The following is a 13,101-nucleotide window of genomic DNA, read 5'->3' as shown; positions in this document are numbered from 1 at the left end:
GAGATCTCTCTCTTTCTCTCTCTCTCTCTCACTCCCTCTCTCTCACTCTCTCTGGCGGGACTGATGATCAGACATGGGCATGGGAAAGCAGGGCTCCGGCCTTGCACGACGGGGGCTCTCACCTCCCACCTCCCCCTCCTCCCACCTCCTTCTCTCCCTTCTAGTCTGCCGATAACAGTCGTATGAAAGACCTTCCTTTCCGCCGGTGGTGGGAACCCAGAGATAAGGTGGGCGGTGGGGCGTCTGCTGGGTCTTCTCCAGGGAACAGGGAGTTCTCAGACTCCTCTGATACTGCTGTACTGAGGGGATGAAGGTTGCAGGGTGTGCGTATATGTGCGCGTGCACGGCTGTTATTTGAGACCTTGTGCTCGTCTTAGCTGCCACCCCTGAATGCATGTGGCGTTTATTCTCAGGCAACACTATCACAGCTTCACACTAGTTGTCCTCAAACAAACGCATGCTCCCAAAATACATACCAGCCGCCTGAAACTGTCACATCCTTGAGAATCTCGCGGTGGCACAACAAGGTTGAGCCTAAACACAGGTCGCGCTGACATCAGAGCAGAGCAACCTGCCTCGGTCTTTCTGGGAACAGCGCTGAAATGTATTGTGGAAGAATATTCAGATACATTTTTTCTCAAGTCATAGGAGCAGTCAATGTAATTACTCAAGTCAGAGAGAGTGATAAATCATCAAGATTAGGAGAAAAAAAAAGTCTTGCCCTTGAATAACTGAGAAGCCGTCAGAAGCTAAAAAGTTGGCAGTGGTTCCTTTTATGGTTTTATTAACAGAAATCTAGAATCTCATGGGAGGCTACTCATTAATCTTATCTCTTGTCTTATAAAGATTAAAGTCACAGAACATAAAAGTCGGCGCGACTATCAAAAATGAAAGATATTTTCCATCTCTGTGTCCGAGTCTCTCCTTGTCTCAGCCCGGCGAAAAACACTCACGAAAACAGGGTTTGATTGCACCAGCTTTACCTCTATTTTTTCAAGGTTGTTGTCTGTGTTAAGGGGAGGGTAATGAGCTGTCAATCAAATGACCAGGGTTTGATTCATAGGTGGCTTCCAGGGGGCACCGAGTGACTGCTCCAGTAAAACCTGAGCTGCGATGACAGCTGATGCTTGCAGAAAAACCAACAAACAGGCACATTTGCATCGCTGTAGTTTTTTTGTGTCTTTCTTTCTGTACTTTCTTTTTTCTTTTTTCGGAGCTGCCATCGCCTATTCAGTTTGACAGAAAATGTGATTATCTCTATTCCCTCGCCCCATGTGGTTTACAGGAGGTAAAGGGGGACAAGATGTGCATGTGTGTGTGTGTGTGTGTGTGTGGTTAGGTAGCGGCTTGAGGAGGGAGTCTGTGGTCGTCTTTGTACACCTCCTCTCTGCTGGATGCACCTTGTGTGTCCCTGACACTTTCTCTCATTATTAGATACACGGCTCCCTGCTGGGGAGGCCAGGTGTTGCTGGGCTGTCATACATACACACCCAATCAAGGTGCCTCTCACACACACACACACACACACACATGCAGTGTATATACACCCACACACACACACAAGAGGGGAGAGGACAAATGTGATATATTTATCTGCCCATCACTGCTACACAGAGGAGGTGTTAGATTGTGGTCTGGAGAGGAGCAGTGGAAACTTCAGGACCCACTTTTTTAGCTAATAGCTGTTGAGTCTGTGTGAAATATCAAGATGAAGGTATGGGGCTGTCACTGGTCCAAGATCAGCACTGTAGAGGGCTGCATTATAGGAAAAAAACTCTTGGCAATACAATTCATATTCCTGCCTCTACCAAAATGGGATCTTAAACTCAGGGATTAAAGAAACAGGTTGAAGCAGATTCAAATTAAATTACCTTAAATGTATTTTAGCTACCAAAAGATTAAAAAAGGATTAATTTGGTTTTTCAACCCACAAAACACACAAACCCAAGGGATAACTTAATTCCAATATGGTTCCAAGATGTTCCATGAAATTTAACATTTATTGAAAACTAATATATAATGCCAAACTGCAAACAAACACTAAAAAGCCACATTGAGAACATAAAAATATAATGAGCGAACAGGTTATAAGTTCAATTAAAATAGAATTTCAAGTGTGCCACCTTACTCTAAAAATAAGCTCCAACCTGTCCTATAAAAGTACCTTTTTTGTATACTCATATTCATATTTAATGGCGGGCCGTTCCACAGTACATCACCAGTTTAAAAGGGAGCCTCTGGTTACATGATTTACACAAGGCATAAAGATAAATGCCTGACATATGGACCATTATTACGTGTAAATTCAGGAGCGTGCCCATCAAAGATATAGTCCCATCAATGTCACATACTTGACTTCTTCCTGTGAGATAAGAGGAAACCGTTTTACAACAGTATGTTCAGTCCAGCGTCCATAAAGTGTTACTGTGACAGCAGTATTGAATGGTTAGAACTTGGAGATGATCCTCTTGGCTTTGAAATGGAATTCTCATGTCTTTACCAAAACAAATGTTTCACACTTCGGGGAGAAAATAAATGAAAACTGAATTCATTCAGGTAAGACACTACAAGCAAAAACATCGTTTTTCATGCACTCGTCAGTTTTGGGATTTTGGGCTATTTTGCATCCATGTCAACATGTCCTCTTTAATATTAGTGGAACGAAAACATCAAAAATACATATTTGGGTGTTTATTTTACTGCATGGTCTATTTGAGTCTGTAGATTTCTCCTTAATTCGCCAGAAGTTAAATAAGTCCTCATTTGCATTTGAAACATACAATTTGAGAAAACTTGTTATTCAAAAAATAATAATCCTCTTAATGTAAGCAATGGGGAAGTTTCAAGGTGATATCTATTATTTAAGTTTAAGGTGCCCTTTTCACCTGTAGTGTCTTCAAAATGTATGAAATTTTACAATACATTTCTTTAGAGACCATTTGCTCTAAATTAATTTTTTCTCAGACTAAGCCAGGAATTTCCCTTTTCAGTAGCACTTACATTCACCAAACTTTCCATTAACCCTATCTGTATTCTCAAGGTTTAAAAGAATGGATAGTTCATATATCATTCAAAGCCTGATTTTAACATCCATCCATCCATCCATCTTCCGTTACCGCTTATCCAGTTAAGGGTCGCGGGGGTGCTGGAGCCGATCCCAGCTGTCAATGGGCGAAGGCAGGGTTCACCCTGGACAGGTCGCCAGCCTATCACAGGGCTGATTTTAACATTTTATTCATATAACATTGCAAAATGTTTTTGTTTTTTATTGCTGTTGACAGTATTGTCTGATTTTTTAAGTGATACAAAGATTCCCTCCATAAAAACGGTTGACAACAGAATGAAACAAGAATTTTGAATTTAGCTTTATCAATTAGTCAGATTAGCACATATTTGTAACATAACATGATCAGCACCTTTTCTGCAATAGACATCAAATGTATTTACATTTTTGTAAAGTAGTTTTGGGGAGCTGGGATAGGGGATTCACAGAAAGACGCTGCACACATATTAAGTAATTCAGCATCATTTGAGTTTATATCTCAGTCTCACTGGTTACAGTTAACGCTGATGTTTACTCAATTTTTTTGCCCAGAGGTGCTGCTTTGCATTAAAAGCATTCAATTGGTGAAACATGAGGTGCTGTTTATTTCGAAGCAGCCACAGGAAAAGCATTTATCACTGCAGTTTCCGATAGCTGCAATCATCAATCAAAATCCGTCACTGTGCATTTTAATTGTGTCAAGGGAGTAGTGGAACAGGAAGGAGCACTTCCAACTTCTCAGCAGGGAAACTAACTCTACCTGGTTTCATGAGGAAAACTACTGCATGGAATCAGATCACTGTTGCAATTATCATTGATCGACATCTTTATTTAAACAATGTGAATTTGGTTGGCTGCACCATAACCAGATACATCAGGTGGTCTTCTGTTGTATTTTCTCCAAAGCCAGTGTTAGCCATAGTATTAAACTGCACTTATCTGCTGCTACCACGGTAACCACAGGTTTTGCCAAATAAACCAGGATTGAAATCTTAAGCTTAAACTTAAGATAGCAACTTGACATGCATTTTGTTCATCAAAAGATTAAAACAGGATGCTAAACGGGAGGCAAAGATGTGCATTTAGGATATGCAAAGAGAAAAAGGAGTTTTTTAAAGTGCCTCGTGGAGTAATATTTCAGTAAAATTCAGGAAGAATGTGTTGCGTAACCCTGACCCTCTGGGATGCTTTTCACTGCAAAGGCATTGTGGATGAATTTCTAGGATTTATAAATAGTGTAACAGCATTGGGGAAGTTTTTTTTATCATAATAACCAGCCTGCAAAAGTGAAGGTTCTTGTGCTATTTCATCTAACCCCTTCACAGGAGGATGAGTTCAAACATCTCTGGTGGTCCCAGTGGAGAGTAAACAGCTTACACTAGAGGAGGCAGTGCCACACTCTTTCCATTGAAGTACTTCTCTGTATCATCATCTGTATTTCAATTAAAATGTGCCTATTCACATCTTCGGCACTGATATTAAATCTATTCCTAGCTCTTTTTTTCATCCCTCTTCATTTACTTTCTTTTCAAGACATCTCCCATGAAGGTTAGGGTTAACTCTTAATCTATTTAATTAATTCAAAACGTGGGCGAAAATCTGAGTTTGTAATTATAGTGGTAAAGTAATTATCTCTTATCCATTAATCGATTGAATAGCACAGCTTCTTCATGCCCAAAATACTTTTAATATTCTAATTTGGAATATCCACAACCCTCCTCTTATTGAAAAAGTCATAAAAGAGTTTTGAAATATATGGTTCTCTTTGAAGGTAACATTCAAGCAAGCAACATTACAAATTATCTCCTTTTATGCGAAGGCTATTACATGAAAGAATCATCAAAAAAATGCACATGTGGAAAATAAATGTGTCTATATTGTATGGTTGTAAAATCAAATTATATGATAAAAAATACTGAAAAGTTAACCCAATAACTGAATAAACCAGGATTATTAGACAGGTTCCAGACAGCTTTAGTAAGCACAGCATGTACACAAGAAAAAAAAAATCTATATTATATATGAAGAGCTAATCAACAGCAGCTAAAAAACTTGTTTTTGCTGACTTCCAGTGGTTGAACTTCTCAGTGTATCGGTACACTGTGCCATCACTGCTGGATGAGGTAACGTGAAACTTTCAACCAGAGAGGGCAGTAAATCACTGCTTTTCAGCCTGGTGTCAAGCATATCTTGTGAAGTTGACCAGTACACCAAAAAAAGAAAGAAAACACAACGATTCTTAGTTTACAACGGGATCTCATCCTTACTTGTCATATTTTGCCACTTGGGCAGAAGCCCCCCGGGTAATTATCACTGAGTCCAATTGGCAAAATATGACTATAGCCTTTTGGGTTGTAACTTGACACAGAATTTTTGTGCGTGGTTAACATTTCGAAATGGTGCTGGTTCAGGATGGGTTAGGGTCAGTATACTTTTAAAGTTATGTAAGCTAATTATGTAAAAGTCTTGCGACTCATTGGCGCAGTAAACAGAACATCTTCCGCAAAAAAATCAACCAACTTTTTGTTACACAAAATGTTATCTATGATAAAAGAGATCAGAGAACCCATGAACATAACACTAGGAAAACCGCTGGTACCCTTGACACAGAGGACTAAGATGAACTGGCACAGAGACCGGGAAACAGAGGGTTTATATACACTGGGGAGGTGTAGGTGATTAGACACGGGTGGGAACAATCAGGGGCGGGGCAGACAATTATAGTTGCGGGAAAACACACAAAGGCAGGAAGTGAAGTTATCTGAAACGAGAGGAAAGGTAAGAGACACAAAAATAAAAAGGAAATAAAGATAGCTGATAAAATAAGGAAAACATAACTTAGGAGAGAAGACGAGACATGACAGTTTTAAAAACCTTCCATTTTGCCGGGTTTGCAAAGAAGGCGTCCTGAGATAACCTTCATCTTTGTCGTAAAAAAGTTCAGAAGAAAATAAAACTTGGCTTTAAAAAGTTTGTCTCTGTCCTCGCTGGCAATTGTTTACGGTCTGCTAAATGAAAAATGGGTCAGAAGCCTCAGACTGTCCCATCTAGTCAACACATCAAAGCAGAATAACTAAAGAGAGCCTCACTGAGGACAGGCCACTGAGCAGTGGGGTGATAAACAAAACCTCCATGCCCTTAAAAGAGGAGCAGCCTCCCCGTGTGCATCCACAGTCCAGCTGAGCCTGACCGTTGGCTGCTTCTCTCCTTCTTTCGACATGTTGGTGCAGAAGTCTGAGTGGACTGAGGATGAACGCACAGGCAGTGGACAGCTGACGGAAGGAAACAGAAGTACAGTTTGGTAGAATCCACTTTTGTTTATGTAACAGGGGACATGGATTCATATGCAGATTAATGGCAAATGATTAGGAATTATTGCTGCAGCATTGAAAGTATGTTTTAAAGATTACACATGGGGGAAAAGGAATTTGAATCACTTGTACCTTCTGAATGAGGAAGACTTTTGACAGATATATGGCCTGTTTGTTCTCTCTGTCCAGGTCACCCTTTCCGCCGCCCCTGTAAATGTCAGCGGATGCCACTGGTTGATTGAATTGAAATTGAATGCAGCACATACAGTTTCAGCAGTTAAAGTGTCTGTTGGTTTTAGAATATTTCCACGCAGTTTAAAATACCTGACACAGCTTAACAATTCTGATTCACATCTAAACTCTTTCCCTCGTGAGGACTGAAGAAGATCCGGGAGTGTGAAATTGTACATTGCGAGAGCTGGGTTTCATGTTGTATTCCACAGAAAAAGAAAGCCATAATCTCGGACTCAGACGTCGTTCCCTTCAGAGAGCCGGGCTTTGCCTATAAATAAGCCTTGCACTCGTTCGCCGAGGATGCTTGCTGCCTCGCAAGCGAAAACAGCTGCGGGGAGAAACAGCTCCTTCCCTCCCTTTCTCCTTCTTTGTTTCTCTTTAATTGACTTTTTAACAAGGCTGTGTTCAAGTTGACCAGCTACACCCCTTCATTACCGGCCACCACTCACACACATATGCACATCCTCTGCCATTGGCTGAGGCGGGAAACTCATTAAAATTGTGTGTATGTAAAATGCTCCCAATTTCTGAATCAATGAGGGTTGTGCAGAGGAGCATAAATGAACAACATGTTTGTATGCATGATAATGCCGACCCCTTCGGTTTCTGTTGAGGGAGGTCAAACTGCATAATGCGGTCTGACTGAGAAGAAAACACTCCCCTGGGTGGATTTGGGGCAAATTATTTCAAGCCATTGTAATAAAGTCTTAGTGAGAACCTGCACCAGGAGCACAATTTGCAACGGTAATCTACCAAACACTGGGTGGTAAGAACTGACAGGATGTGGACTGCATTAATATATCTCATGGACGATAGAAAATACTAAAATAAACATTGACATTTCACATGTGAATACCTCAGATTATTACTATAAAGTTGATGATTTATTTGAACATTCAGCGTATTTGGGCAACCAAGCACACAGCAAATGACCCACACTGAGGGTTGCACCTTTTTTGTCTGTAATCTAATCCTTGAAAAAAGAACAAATTCACAATTTTAGGCAAATGACCTTCAATTTGAGTGTGAAAGTTAATTGTGGACCTTGGAACAATAATACCACCGAAAAAGTGTCTGTAAAATATGGATTGACAATGATAAAGACAACAGAGCTATCTCTGTGACAGCTGAACACACTCCTTCCTCAGAGGAAGCCCATGAGATGTTATTGAAAGCTCTTAAAAAGCTGGCAAATGTACTTGAGATTTATTTATGTTTTTACATATTTTTTATCTTCACCATGTGTGTTTCTTTGCGCGCTTGCATACTTGCTGCATGTTTTTAAGTTACTCATTTATATTTATTTCCAGCAATTTCTGAAAAATTATAAAAGTCTTGAAAGGTTTTAGAACTCAATTATAGCCAGAAAGGAGTTGATTAGAATTTTAGCAACAACAGTTTAACTCTACAGGAAATAACTGTTCCTCACCTGAACACTCACTATTGTGTAACACCTTATTATTTTATGTGAGCATAGCTGTTGCTGAACTGCAAGCTGTTATTCTTGTAAAACGCATTGTTTTACTGTCAGCAGCACATACACTTGCTCGTATTAGCTTTCTTTAGCCACCATAGGCTACTGGTCACACTAGACCAGGTAGGGCTGTAGCAGCAAAACCTATTGACTATTAACAGTGTTTAATTCCTGATGAATTCATTTTTTTATTTTTTATGAGAATGCCCTGTTTACTCTTCTAAAAGTTACATATAGTCTTGCTCTGAACTGATATTAAATACCGCACCACTTGCAGGACCTATATCGTATTATGGAGCTGCAACTTTACCCATCAGCAGCTCAAAGTGGCATTGACAGATAAAAGTATGAGCACGGTTTGAACTTCAATACCCCCAAAACCCTGCAGTGCAATATCAGTAAACTGAGCGCAGCACAGCCTGGCCGGTCTTTGACACTTTAAAATACCAAATGACACCAAAGGGACTGGGAGCCATAAAGTCTAACATGGGTGAGTCCAGCTCTCTGTATTTCACTGTGAAGTCTTAATACTTTCCTTTCCAGGAGGCAGAGAAGATTTCACACCGGTCATCACATCTGACATCAGAATTTCGTTTTGGGCAAATACCTTAAATGTGAACCACCCACAGAGGAGGGATGATGGGAGCTTCTTCTATGTTCCAGCTTCACTTTGTGACGTAGTCTGATAAGACTGGGGGCGTTAGTATGTTGGTTTAGCAGTTTAGCAGCAATGTAATAAATTCAATTATTTGCATCTGCTTTCACACAAAACTCTTTTTTTCTCTCTTACTGCATTCTGATTAAGCAGGTATCTGACACATCAATATAAAACAAGCTTACCCCTTCTGTGTGGTGTAGACAAAAACTGCTCAGCAAGTGCTAATTATACAAGACTCACATTTTTAATAAGTCAGAAACAGATTCCAGTGATCAAAATAAAAGTGAAATGTTTGGGAAAAGGTTTTGAGAAGTGATGCTGAGAGGTTGTTTATTTCCTTTTTTCCCTTTCCTTCCCCACCCTTCCATTTGGCTTATTTACCTGCTTTAGCCGCCACAAGGCCGGGCGGATTAGCAACCACCCCAAGGGCTAAATTGTTCACTTTACAGAGGACTTCAGGGGGACTGAGCCGATGTTATCGTCTCCCTCTGAAGTCTGCGCTATCCCTTTGAACACGCTTTATCTGCACATCTCTGTACTCAGCCTGCAAATGGAGCAGCACACAGGGGCTGCTTTGAAATGAATTAGCAATAGGAAGGTGCCCGAGTCACTTGTGAAGCATGCTTCATTTGCGTAACGTAAATTAATGTTCTAAAAATAAGAACCTCATCCATCCTTTGAGTGGGCTCACGGAGAGCGCTTGAAACAATGGAATCCAGACAGTGACGGGGACGACGTTGAAAAATTAGCGGAGTCAAAATGTCACCTTCCCCCGCAGCCATGCAACCATGAAAAAAAATATATAAAAAGAAGACGAATGAACGAAAGAGGGGCTAAGCATTTAACGCTAGCTGGGATTCCCAACTGAGTGGATGAAGCGAGGCAAAAAAGACTGACAGACTTCAAGGGGAGCTCAGAGAGACCTTCCTGCTTTTGTCTGGTCCCTCTTGCCCCCTCTCTGCGATGGCTGGAAATAGCAATTGTGTGACACTTGGCTCCTGGGGGCCTGGGCCGCTATAAGCCAGCAGTGAAATGAGATGCTTTCCGCCATGTGCACTCTGACTGTTGTTGTTGTTTGGCTGTGGAGGGATCAGAGTGGGGGACTCGGGGCTCTACTGTACACCCAAAGGAGAGTAGATTTCATATTCCAGAGTGAAATGCCTTCTGGCACTGTTCCGCCAGCCCTTGATTTGAATAGACAAGAGCTGCTGGGGAGGATTGAGGGATAAAAGAGGCTGAGGGACAGAAGTGACTGGAGCCTCAAGTGCAGACACAAAGTCTATATGCTGTGTCAGCACACAGACTTATGGTGGAAAAGGAGTGCTGAGTGCGAAGTAAAGCTAAAAAAGAGGATGGGTGTCTTGTTAGGTCGTAGCAAATATAATGTTTGTGGAGTTCAAAGTGGTAGTGCTGTTTCTTGTAGTGTTTTTCCCCCATTCTATATTCCCATTTCAAAATGTCCTTTTAATGATATATTCAATGGTACTTTACATAGAAACATGGGCCCATTGGCCGCTGTTGCTTGTCAAAATTCATAAGACTTTGTTGTTGCAGTTTAGAGCAAAACCATGTCATAGTTTCTCAACCATCCAAAACCATCCCAGAAAACCAAAAAATGTATTGATTTAAGCTGCAGATTGTGTTTTAATTTCTCTGAACACGGTAATCTTGTGCTTCCACCTTCCATAAGTGTCTTATGGGACAGAATTTTGGTGATCGGATGTTTCGCGTCGTAGTACATCATGCAAACATTTTCGCTTCATTTTTGTACAGTGGGAGGAAGTGAAGACAGGTTGTCCATTTATAGATACAGCCTATGTTCCTGACTTATTTAAAAAAATCTCATCAGGTGAAAATAACTTTGGTCTGAGTTGATTTTCTTGTTCCAAGCATAACAAAGCTTGTATCTAAAATGTTTTATCATAATAGGGCATTTTTGCAATGCAAAACGCTGCACCAGTGCCCCTCTATTGACATTCTGTCTCCTGCAGAACAGCAAGAGGTCAGCTAGCATGTGGGAGATGTGCTTCCTCTTGGCACCACTCACGCATGCCGACATAGACAATTTTTTTCCCATTGCCTCAAAGGATTAATCAGAGGCTTTTATAAGGCAGCCACGAATAAGAAGACATGTCTCTTTCTCCTCCCTTTGACCTGAATGCAGCAGCAGCCGCCTTCCTTCCCCTTTTGTAAAGACTGCCATGAGAGCACATCAAACACATGCCCTCTGCACCCGAAGCAATGAAAAATAAATCAACAAACAAATGAATAAGTAATCACAAAGGGAAAAAAAAGAAACAAGGAGCCTGTAAAATATGTGTGAAAACACATTTATCTTTTTCTGAGCTTTTTGTGTTTGTGATAATCCAATGTGTATTTTGGGAAACACGCCTGTTTCCGGGTCCCTGATCTCATTAGATTTATGTTCATTGTTCTTTTTCTGATAAAACAAGATGTGAAAAGGCTTTAGTGGGTTGGATTACTGTACGATAATGTTGGCTATATTGTATGCATCACTCCCCGCAGGCTTCCTGCATTTGAGTTATAACCACCCCATTGCTGCTGGATGATGTCTTGGCTGCAAGCATCGAATTAAAGTCTTCCTTTTTTATCCTGCCAAGGAGCCACCTTGATGTTTTTTAGAAATAGCTTCGTAGTGATGAGGCATCATCCAGATGGTCGCATCTGTGTGCACAGCTGTGTGGAATGGCTATGTATTTTATAGAGAACACAAAGATACTTATTCAGCTGGCAGTGAGGTTATCTCTGGAATACAAGAAAAGGACTGTGTCATTATTAAAACTGTAAAGCGTGTAAAACATAAAAAATAAACGAAGAAGCCAACTCCTTCATGTTATTTAGATGCAGCCCGATTCACTGACCCATGCTGTTTATAGCTTATGTATTCCTGCTGAGCCATGTCAGTCGACTCTTAATGTGCATTAGGTTCTGCTTCCAATGTTGACACCGAGGTCGTTAATTCACATCAAGGACACCGCCGTAATAGACTTGTATCGTGCAAATACAGTGGCTGTTAGTTTGCAAACAGCTTAGCAAGCAGCAAGCGTTCTTTGTGTTTTGATTCGATGCTAAGTGCTTCATCAATCACAATCCCAGACAGATCATTAGAGGCTTCTAGGATGACAAGAGCAGCCAAAACATCTACAGCAGATTGCTCCAGACCACCCCTCAAACCTTTAATTACGCCCGAGGTTGGCAGTTATCAAAGACATGCAGTGATAAGTGACTCACTGTAGCCATTAGTTAAAGCAACTTGTTAGTGTCAAGGGTTTTAAATGACTTGCCTTGCTTTATAGTATGTCAGAACCGAAGCAACATGTGCTTTTTCTGTGTAACAAAAATAAAATGTTGCACTCAAAATGCTGTTGGCCATTGAGCAAAGTGTGATGCACAACACATTGGAGTTTTTAATAAGAGAGCTCTGTTTGGTGCCTCAGATTTAAGTGGCAGGCTGTATAACCACATGGTTGCCGGATTGAATCCCCTGTCAACATGCATATAAGCAATGTACTTAGAGGGCCAGTGTGTATCATTTTAGGGGATCTAGAAGCAGAAAAGGAATATATTTTTTAATAGTGTATAATCAACTGAAATTAAGAACCACTGTGTTTTCGTTAGCTTAGAATAGGCCCTATATATCGACATAGGGAATCGTCTTCTTGGAGTTGGAATTTTGCTTTACCGCCATGTTGCACCGCAATGTTTCTACAGCAGCCCAGGATGGACGAACCAAACACTGGCTCTAGAGAGGGCTTTTTTATGTTCTTACGTTACCTGAAAGCCACTGTAATTCTACTGTTCTACCACAGTCTTGGAGAGAGAGTAGTGAGCGGACGGGAATTTAGTTGGCTGCAATCTGCAACCAAACCACTAGATGCCGCCAAACACACACTGTCCCTTTAAAAAAAGATGATGAAGGTTATGCTGGCTTTAGTTTAGTTCTGTTAAAAGCAAGAGTTACAAGTCAGCTTGTACAGTAACTCACACTTTTTTTTGATTGAAATATCTTAGTAAGTTTGGCAATCCCCTGACTTTTCCTCTAGCGCCACCATGAGGTTGTCATTTGCGTATTGAGAGAAATTTCTTGACTCAACTGTTGAATGCTTACCATAACATTTAGTGCAGAAATTGAATTCCCCTGACCTGCAACAGCTTTGGCAATTCCTTTATTGTCCATACAGCACCCCCATTATAAAATGTGTCTTATACTTTGGTAATACCTGCCAATCAAATGGCATGCCCATCATCCTCAGATGTACGAGATGAATTGCTGATTAGCCCATTTTAGCGTGCTAAACCAAACTAGCATATGTTAACATGCTAAACTAAAACTGTGAACATGGTAACATGGTAACAGGGT

Source organism: Anoplopoma fimbria, chromosome 6 (genome assembly GCF_027596085.1).
Source record: "Anoplopoma fimbria isolate UVic2021 breed Golden Eagle Sablefish chromosome 6, Afim_UVic_2022, whole genome shotgun sequence".
NCBI lineage: Eukaryota > Metazoa > Chordata > Actinopteri > Perciformes > Anoplopomatidae > Anoplopoma > Anoplopoma fimbria.
Note: the sequence above shows the minus strand (reverse complement) of the source record.